Genomic DNA, 10,938 nt, shown 5'->3' with positions numbered 1-10,938 from the left:
TGAAAAACACATTAATTTAGCAAAATGTAGCATTAATTTAGTTTGAGTGACAATTATTTATTCATTTATTTATCTTTTTTATGCAGCTAAATCCCATAGAGAAGAAACAAGGATAATACCTAAAAATTACAATACAAATGCAAGCCTCGTTACTGTATATTAATTGACCGTACTTACAAGCATAGTAACCCCGTATTCAAAGGAAACTCGTTGCTGCAGGAAAAAAAGAGAAATACATACTTTCAATAAAACTTGAATTTAATTATATTTCTTGGAAACAAAATACAATATGGTAAAATAAAGTTTGTGAGTAAAAGTAAAACAAATGAATATATATATAACTATCTATAACTATCTATTACTATCTATATATAACTATCTATACACACACACACACACACACACACACACACACACACACACACACACACACACACACACACACATACACACACACACACACAATGTATGTATATATATATATATATATATATATATATATATATATATATATATACATAAAAAAAATATATATGTATATCTAAAAAAACTTACAGTTGCTGAAGGGTTGTAGATTAGCTTCAGGTAGGGCTGGAAATCGAAACAGAATGTCTCTTATATCAACCAAATAGTATGAAAATCTACATTTACAAATGTTTAAATTTCCAGCAGGATAAATCCAGTATGTAGCTGCAGTGTAACAGTACAGTGGCTGTGTCATGTTTCTGCTGGGTCTCCCGATCACCCATGGCCACGCCCAAATCCCTGCCAACTCACCACACCTCTTACCTGTCTAGTGTGTGTGTGTGTGTGTGTGTGTGTGTGTGTGTGTGTGTGTGTGTGTGTGTTTCAGATACACAAATTCTGTGCACAATGTCTACATAGATTCTGTGCAGGTATGGGCAGATCACCACAATGCCCATAGAAGCATTTAAACCTATCAATTTCATATAATGATCCTATGTTCTGCTCCAGACCTGCACAGGCATGGGTGTATCTCAAATATGCATTGTTTGTTCCGCTGTGCTGTTGTTGTTGTTGTTGTTGTTGTTGTTGTTGTTGTTGTTGTTGTTGGTGACTGTTACCTGGAGACCACTGTATGAGGAGGCAAACTGGCTGCTGGGCGGGCTTCCAAACTGTCAAACACAATGGAAAGAGAAGAATCAGTACTTTGAGATTGTTTTATATGTCTCAAACAAGGGAAACAAATCACAAAAACAATCTCACATTTAATCTAAAAGATATAAGTGTCAACAATGAATATAAAGCACAAGGCTTCAGGTTGAGAACTACCGGTGTGACATTCTAACTAATATGAAACAGGTTAGACCATGACTGTACTGGCTGCGAGTATGTTTTGAAGAAGGTCTAGCAGTGGGTCCAGGTTTCAACCCTAACCCTAACCCAACTAATCAACTGATCTTCAAAACCTTGATTAGCTGAATCATGTGTGTCAGTGCTGAGCTAGGACAAAAGTCTGCAGTACTGTGGCTCTCCAGGACCAGATTTGAGGTTGTTGACACTCGTATACCTATTAGAATAAATGTGAGATGCTTTGGCCTTGTTTTGTTATGTTGTTGAGACTGAATTAAATAAAAAAAGACTTACCCCAAGCTTCTGAGGAGCACCGGGTCCATCCTGTCAAGCAGACCGCAAAAACAGCATTATACCACAACTCAAAGTCAAGTTTATTGCCATTTTTAGTCACCAAATACATACAGTGCTTAATTGATGTTTCGTTGCAACTACAGTAGAGTTCGATATGAAAGGTAAATGTGGATGGTATGTGTAAAAATGACATGGCCACAGTCTTCTCTTCTCAACCATTGTGAACAATGACATAGGCTCTATTACAATAAAAACATGTAATAGGCTCTATTATAATAAAAACATGTAATAGGCTCTATTATAATAAAAACATGTAATAGGCTCTATTATAATAACCACACTAGAGGAATGAAGCAATGTATTGGCTTTGTACTCTAAATTGTTTGCTTGTAAGGAAGTTGAAATGTATTCACTTTCCTAATGGAAGATTCAGTCGATGCTATGTGGGATCATTGGGACGACCCTACCCTTAACCCTAACCCCTGACCTAAACCTAATCCCTAACCTTAACCCTTAACCCTTAACACTAACCTAAACCTAATCCCTAACTTTAACCCTAACCCCTAACCCCTAACCCCTAACCTAAACGTAATCCCTAACCTTAACTCTTAACCCTTAACACTAACCTAAACCTAATCCCTAACGTTAACCCTTTACCGTTACCCCTAACATAAACCTAACCCATAAAGTTAACCCTTAACCCTAACCCCTAACCCAAACCTAATCCCTAGCCTTAACCCAACATCTTAACCCTTATCCCTTACCTACTGTACAGTAAAGCTAACCCCTAACCTAACCCTTAAACCTTAACCTAACCCAACATCTTAACCCTTATTTTAATTGTTTCAAATCTCAACTTCAACGAATGTTGCTGCAGGAGTGTAGTGATGGAATCAAGGTGAAAAGAGGGAATGAGACGAGTGACATGATTGGCTCATACCTTTGGTGGGCGTCGTCCTCTTCCACCCTGAAAAAAGATTTAGTTTAGTTTATTGGACATTCAGTATTCTTACAGTTCCTTATTGGACGTTCAGCATTCTTACAGTTTGTAATTGGCCAGTTATCATTCTAACAGGTTCTAATTGGACATTCAGCATTCTTACTGGTTCTTTAAAATAGCTTTCATTAAAAACATTTAAAACAACATGCAAAACATGAAATTTGCTGTTCCAGTACAATACACAATAATCAACTAAGAGGAATCAATAGAATTGTGTACAGACACTGGTGGTGTCATTTATAACTGTATAGTCTGTAAATTTGTCATACCTTTGGCAGCAGAAAAATGTTCTCACCCTGCAAGAGAAAAAGTTTGAGCCACATTAACAGACCACATCACATAAACTGTGTGATATTGAGAACAAGACTAAGTTTATTTGATCTAATGCCACTTTGTTTAACTAATGCAATCTACAGTTCCAAGAGTTAGATCCGTTTATTTGTGTTTTTCTGTGTCACTCCTCAATGAGACATTATATAACACATCAATGATGAACAGGGTAAAGAAACATAATTGATTACCTCTTTCAGGGACAGACCAGTAATATTCTGGAGGAGAAAATAAGAGTTTGAGTCACATATGGCCACACTGCCGTTCCACCTCCCACAGCTAAAAGGTACATTCAAATTATAATTGTTTTAAAAACAGAAAATAACAATAATAATGATAACATAATTTTTTTTTTATTGACCATAGCTGATTTCCTCTCACCTGGATGGTAACATTGTCCGACTGTAAAACAATTAACAACAATTAGTGAAAAATGGATGAATGACGATTCAACATTATCACACAATCATGCGACTGTTTCTGCTCTGATGACGATTGTACACAACTCATCTTAATAACATGATCATTCATCATCCAAGTCTTTATTCACAATGGGTGGGGTCCTAACTCAAGATCCACTCAAGATCCACACGGGTAAGTCCGACATTTATGTAAGTCTTGTATTGATGTCAATGGGAAATGTGCACGATGATGAGAGTTACGCGCGCGGGACCCAAGTTAGGCTTTCACCCATAGAGATGTATTGATACAGTGTATACACAACAATGGAAAAGCAGCCAACTCTACCTTGAAAATAGGTATGAACTCCCTGTTTCCCTAAAAAAAAAAACATTTAAAAGAAAACAACACATTACAATCAATGTTAACAGCAACGGACATGGTGTGTGTGACAGCTGTATGGCTTTAACAACTTCATAGTTCTTGCCTTCTAGATCATAATGAATATGATTGCATGGACAGAAGGGGGCCTGATCCTAGATCAGCACTCCTACACTGAGCTGCTTTGTGAATATGGTGCAGCGGTGAAAATGAAATGATTTCACTCGGGGAACCCTGTGGGGCAAATTGAAAGACACCCCACCAAGTTCACTCCCGGAACCTGGTTTCCCGTGGGTTGTCCACCATTTCCAACACTGAATGCGGGGCTTAGACCAGACAACGTACCACCACCTCTGGCTTCAGAGGCTTCCCTCCCAGGAGGATGCTGTCGAACAAAGCTCTGTCCCCTGCTCCAGAAGAACCAGGAAAGAGACCAGGACCTGGGGGAATCCTACCCGGCTGGAGAGGAGGAGGAGGAGGAGGAGGAGGAGTAGGAAGGAGGAGAAGGAGTTGGAGGAGGTGGAGGATGAAGAAGAGGAGGAGGAGGAGGAGGAGGAGGAGGTGAAGGAGGAGGAGAAAGAGGAACAAGAAGAGGAAAAAGAAGAGGAAGAGGAAGGAGACTACTTTATTGTCCATTACACACATAAACAAACAAATAACAGTGCCTTGATGCTGGCTAGGATCTTACCTTTGTGTCAGGGTACCTAGTGTTGGGCCTCTGGGGTCTCTCAGGCCTCCCCCTTCCACCCCCAGGGCCTCGCCGTGCACCCCGCCCAGGGTAGGGGCGAGACCCACTGGGCATATATCCTCCATCAGATCCCTGGTCAGGAGCAGAGGTACCAGAGATGAGATGAGATGAGATGAGATTAGATTATATTAGATTAGATTAAAGCTGTGATCCTCACTCCTGGTCCTGGAGAGCCACAGTACTGTAGGCTTTTGTCCCAGCTCAGCACTGACACACCTGATTCAGCAAATCAAGGTTTTGAAGATCAGTTGTTTAGTTCAATCAGGTGTGATAGCACTAGGCTGGAACAAAGAACCTGAACACACTTGTGTCACTGTGTTAGATAAGATTGATCTGACTACTGAAAATCCACATACTGCTTCATTTGAAGACAGTCATTACATGGGCTCAGGGGAGGCTGGTGGAGGTAGAAATCAGAGGACAGGCTCATTGTAATGCATGGAATGGAATGAGGAATGGTATCAAACACACATTCATTCCATGCATTACAATGAGCCCGTCCTCAGATTTCTGCCACTGCCAGCCTCCCCTGCATGGGCAACATTGTAAAAAGAAAAACAAATGGATATGTGAAAAGTATTCAGCGACTCTTGGAGGACAAAATGAAGAAGACACACTTAGTGTCTTTATTGTTAAAAACCAACACATTTCAGCTGCATTGCCTTGATCAGGGTTCTTCGCTACAGTCACTATATTGAATAGTTCAGAAAATAACCTACTGTAACAACATATCTGGGGAGGCTGGTAGAGGTAGAAATCGGAGGACAGCCTCATTGTAAGGCATGGAATGGAATGAGGAATGGGATGAAACTTGCTTTGCACTGTTTGCACCAAGCAACAGCTATACTATATGATACACACTGGCTTGTGTCTTCTGTGTCTGTGTAACTGTGGCTATGCTGCCTACTTGTGAGATGAGAATCTCAATGTGACTTCTCTGGTTAAATAAAGGATAAATAAAATGACAGATGAGCCCGTCCTCTGATTTCGACTTCCACCAGTCCCCCCAGCTCCTTACCCTCCTGTCTCCACGGTCAGGTGTTTGTGGTGGTCCTTCAAACTCGGGGGTCCCTCCGTTTGGCCCTCCCATGGGTTGCTGGGGGTTCCCATTTCCTGGCCTTGATGAGGGTCCATTAGGGTACCAGTGGGGCATGTCATCAGGCTAAACAAAATAGATGGTTATCATCAGGCAGTAAGCAACAATGCCAGAGAGGCTGTGATTATTCTACAATATAGTCACGGGTTGGGGTAGAGCGTGTCATGCCGGCAAAATAATAGTTAGTAAATCATAACAATTAGATCTGTTGTGTTCCAATACAAATGTTCTACTACCCATTGTTATGACAGTGTTCCTATACTGACCCTCATCATTGTTGCATCGTGTGTGTGTGTTTTCATCTAAATCTTGTGACCCTGTGTAAAAATGCGCTCGAAACTCAAATGAACCGATATCCAGCAATAGCATACATGTATTAACACTTAGAATGCAGCGATGTGTTGGCCATGCATTGTGAATAGAATGCTATTGTGTTGATATTGGAATGCAGCCGTTTACAGAATTGGAATGCAGCTGTTTACAGGATTGCAATGCAACCATTTACAGTATGATGATGAAGGAGGGATGCCTATGTACCGATACAGGGCTGCCAGGGTTGCCCATATCCCACTCTGGCCACATAGGGCCTCCTCCCATTGGTCCAGGGTACTCGTTCTCTCCTCCCATTGGTCCAGGGTACTCGTTCTCTCCTCCCATTGGCCCAGGGTACTCTCTCTCTCCTCCCATTGGTCCAGGGTACTCTCTCTCTCCTCCCATTGGTCCAGGGTACTCTCTCTCTCCTCCCATTGGTCCAGGGTACTCTCTCTCTCCTCCCATTGGTCCAGGGTACTCGTTCTCTCCTCCCATTGGTCCAGGGTACTCGTTCTCTCCTCCCATTGGTCCAGGGTACTCTCTCTCTCCTCCCATTGGTCCAGGGTACTCGTTCTCTCCTCCCATTGGCCCAGGGTACTCTCTCTCTTCTCCCATTGCTCCAGTGTACTCTCTCTCTCCTCCCATTGGTCCAGGATACTCTCTCCCTCCTCCCATTGGTCCAGGGTACTCTCTCTCTCCTCCCATTGTTCCAGGATACTCTCTCCCTCCTCCCATTGGTCCAGGGTACTCTCTCCCTCCTCCCATTGGTCCAGGGTACTCTCTCCCTCCTTCCATTGGTCCAGGGTACTCTCTTCCTCCTCCCATTTGTCCAGGGTACCCTCTCCCTCCTCCCATTGGCTGTCCCCCAAACGGAGGGCGGGCTCCACCTCTGTAATTGGGCTTAATATAATAAAACAAATACAAAAATAAGCATAAGCATAAGCGAATATCTAAGATTTGTTATCATTACAAGAAAGGTAAACCTAAAGTATGTTTCTTGAAATGGTTGCTATGCACATGTCCCACATGAAACTTGTGTAACTATTATATCAGGATATTAACTTGTGTTAATAGCCCGACACTTGGGCTTGTCGAGATATTGAAGTTGAAGTGTTGAGATTTTCTGAGGAGCATTTGAATTTTGGCCTTTCCCTCTCAAGTTGTCAATATTTGACAGTTGTCCATCATATCATTATAATACTATTATATCTATATTATCATCTAGCCTGACACAGCCTCTGTAGAGAGCAAGTGGGAATACACACACACACACACACACACACACACACACTCACGCGTGCAGCCACTACAGAGAGGGCTAAGGTCAGGACACAGAGGTACTCCATTCCTCTTCTCAAGGCCTGCAAGGACTGGCAGTCAAACAGTCGAACACAAAGTTTCTTAACAGCCTGGAATAGAAATACAACAGAGGAACACTTCACTTTATTGTCCATCCAAGGACGGCAGTTTGCAAAAAATGTTTGCAAAAAACAGTCACACACACACACACACACACACACACACACACACACACACACACACACACACACACACACACACACACTCACACACACACACACACACACACACACACACACACACACACACACACACACACACACACCTATAGCTCTCACCTGTACTGTACCTCGCCAGTGTCTGTGTGTTCTCCTCCACCTGTGGACTCTTTTATTAGGGTGTAGTGTTGTGGGTGTAGTGTTGCACAATCCCTATACATTACTGCAGCAGGACCCTCCCCCTCTGATTCATGCTCTCTGATGTATGCAACACAATCATTATCCCACTGTCTTGGCTAATGCGTTTTTAATTGGCTGCCTTAAGTCCTGCAATGACAGTTAGCCAATACCAGCAGCCATGCCTGTGCAATCATGCGTACTGTATGCTGGTCCCGTATGGCTCAGTTGGTAGAGCACTGGTGGTGCTAAGGTTGTGGGTTCAACACCCACTGGGACCATAGATGCAAAAATGTATGAACTCAAAAAAATAAAAACGCCTGCTGAATGGCATGTATTACATTACTGTACTGTGCTGTACATAGTGGGACACCAGGGAAGGCTGGTGGAGGTAGAAATTGGAGGACAGGCTCATTGTAATGCATGGAATGGTATTAAACACGTGTATTGTGTTTGATACCATTCCTTATTCCATTCCATGCCTTACAATGAGCCCAACGTGTTTGATACCATTCCTCATTCCATTGGATACATTACAATGAGCCCAACCTCCGATTTATACCTCCACCAGCCTCCCGTGATCAGAACAATGCAAAGAATAGAAAATAATAAAAAAGTTAAAAATTTGAATAGTCTCCGCCCCAGAATTGCATGTTGAAGTGCCTCTTAGGTAACCCTCTATTTTAGTGAACACATATTAGGCACTCATTTGTAGCTTATAAGGGTTTGCTTCTGGACGTGAGCCGATGATTGGAGGGTTGCTGAAATCACATCTAACTGGCCACCTACTACATGACAACATGAGAATAAGAAAACACTGAATAAAGGCCTAATAAATGGCAAGTAATACCCCAAAATTGCTAAATTATCTACTTCTTAAACACTTCTTAGATATAAATGAGTGCCTTGTGTGTGTTCCTCATACTAAGGTGTTACCTACATGGCAGTGCAATAACTTTATTCAGTCAACTTTGTTTACTATATTTAGGGTGAGATTATGCACCCTCATTGAGAAGAATAGAAGGAGGTGTTTGTATGTATTCATTGTTGTGGCAAAGTAGACATAAGATTATTATTAATAATAATTATTGTGTGTATTGTGCACTGCCTTGTGATTGTGATTATGGTTGTTTGTCATTAGTTGTTGTTGTTGTTGCATATGCTTGTGTTTCAGACAGTGAGTCAGGTAGACCCTGAGGTAATCATAAGCCTAGTTGATACTATAGTTAAGCTGTTCCTATGGCAATGTGGCAACACTCAGGGTGGGGTGTGAGCTAGGTGTGTGTGAGAGAGAGCTGGGTGGGTGGGTGGGAGTGTATGTGTGTGTGTGTGTGTGTGTGTGTGTATGTGTGTTAAATAATAAAATAATTATGTTACTCAATGTATGAGCCCGTCCTCCGGTTTCTCCTTCCACCAGCCTCACCAGGCACTACCATAACAGACTGTTGCATATCAACAGAGTTGCAGTTGATAGTTTGTTGATAAACTATCCAAACTGCCAACTGTCAATATTCACAGCCCAATATGACACCGATTTAAGACCATTTTCAGAAGCAGCCCAGCAATTCTGACCCCCCCGTACTGCAGTTACAGCAACAGAAAATAACACGTAGGCTTTAATGTTAATCTCTTTCACCATTAGCCACACACATCCTTCAATTAAGGAGATTAAATATTTCAGAATATCAGACGTTATTAACAATGCCATGATGTATTAGAATGTGATGATGTCAGACCTCATAATTCTATTTAAGAGGAACCCACAAACCAGGTAGCATATTCTCATTGGCCTTGCATCGCTATACCTGGACACCAGCTGATTCTCCTTGCAATTTACAGGTAATAGAAATAGTCATAAATCGGGATGTTGTTGAGGTATTTGAAAATGGTCTTAAATCGGTGTCATATTATGGTATTTGTAAAAAACTATGTTTTTGACGTGCTGGTGGTTTACATGTATGTTCAGCTCAAGGAACAGAAAGACATCTGGGCTTAATGTGGTTGTGGTTGTTTGTTTGTCCTCTTTTCAACTGTCTTATTCTTATTTCCATGTTGTATTTTCTTTTTCTTTTACGTGAGGCGATTTGGTAACCTGCTTTGGAAAATATTGAAATAAAAGTTAATTTTTATTTATTTATTTTTCCACAGCACTATCCACCAATACGATGATGAAGACTACTATCTTTCTGGTGTGCCTTCTAGGCCTGTCATTGGCTGTTCCGGTGAGTTTACCTGGAAATGTTTTACATTTGTTTTCAGATGGGGACAAATTTATAATTTCCATGATACCCAGAAGTTAGCTATGATATGTGATATATACTATATTATATATATTATCCTATATATATATATATATATATATATATATATATATATATATATATATATATATATATATAATTGTATATATTCAATCGTCAGTGTCCAGAAAAAACCTTGTATCCCTATTTTTATTTCAGTTGTTGATCTGACATTAATTGAAATATTCCATTGTTCTGAGTTAGCTCCATGACTGTTGGACCAACCAAATGTTGTCCTGAAAAAGGTGTCTATTTGGAGATGTGAGGTCTTTCCAGGAGACTTATCGTATACAGTGCAGTATATATCATATACAGTGCCTTGTGTAAGTGGTGAGACAGTGAAACATTTTTTCTTCTTTTGGCTCAATACATCAAAAGCTGAAATCAAGCAGCAGAGGGGACTACGCCTAAAAAGTGTTGTCATTTCTAAATGGTGAAACCAATATGTTCACAAACACCCTCAAATAAAACCTGAGAATCAATACTTCAATCTTATCGTAATTGTTTGATTTCAAATCCAAACTTTTGGAGCCAAAAATGAAATGAAAAAGATGCTTCGCTGTCCCATTACTTACGCAGAGTTACTTACGCATTGTATATCCTGTATTTACTTACCAAGGCTATATTTATTTATTTTTACAGGCCGAGGTTGAGCATCAGCGAATCGCACGCTCAGACTCCAGCTCAGACTCCAGCTCAGACTCCAGCTCAGACTCCAGCTCAGACTCCAGCTCATACTCCAGCTCATACTCCAATGAGGTGTGAATCACATGATTTCTATATTGTACCATCAATACCTGGGGAGGCTGGTGGAGGTAGAAATCGGATGACGGGCTCATTGTAATGCATGGAATGGAATGAAGAATGGTATCAAACACGTGTTTCCATTCCATTCCATGCATTACAATAAGCATGGACATTCAAGGTGTGTTTTGTTTTTTGTAGATCGAGACCATTTCCCCCTTCCTGCCCGAGTTGCCAACAGAACTCCTTCAGCTGCTACTCAGCCTCCTCACTACCCTGGCTCCTGCCCCCACACCTGCCCCAGCCCCAGCCCCGACTCCAGCCCC

At 41.3% G+C, this 10,938-nt stretch overlaps 1 long non-coding RNA gene across 1 annotated transcript; it reads left to right on the top strand.

The window, feature by feature from the left end:
- Nucleotides 1-9,358: 9,358 nt before the first annotated feature.
- Nucleotides 9,359-10,573, top strand: LOC310821056. The gene is made up of 3 exons (XR_014554850.1): nucleotides 9,359-9,407; nucleotides 9,717-9,790; nucleotides 10,511-10,573. It is a non-coding gene; the product is annotated as an uncharacterized lncRNA (long non-coding RNA).
- Nucleotides 10,574-10,938: the final 365 nt, after the last annotated feature.

The sequence above is a fragment of the Argentina silus genome (genome assembly GCF_951799395.1).
Source record: "Argentina silus genome assembly, chromosome: 21".
Lineage (NCBI taxonomy): Eukaryota > Metazoa > Chordata > Actinopteri > Argentiniformes > Argentinidae > Argentina > Argentina silus.
The sequence above is the reverse complement of the archived record's forward strand: the minus strand, read 5'-3'. Positions and strand labels throughout refer to the sequence as shown.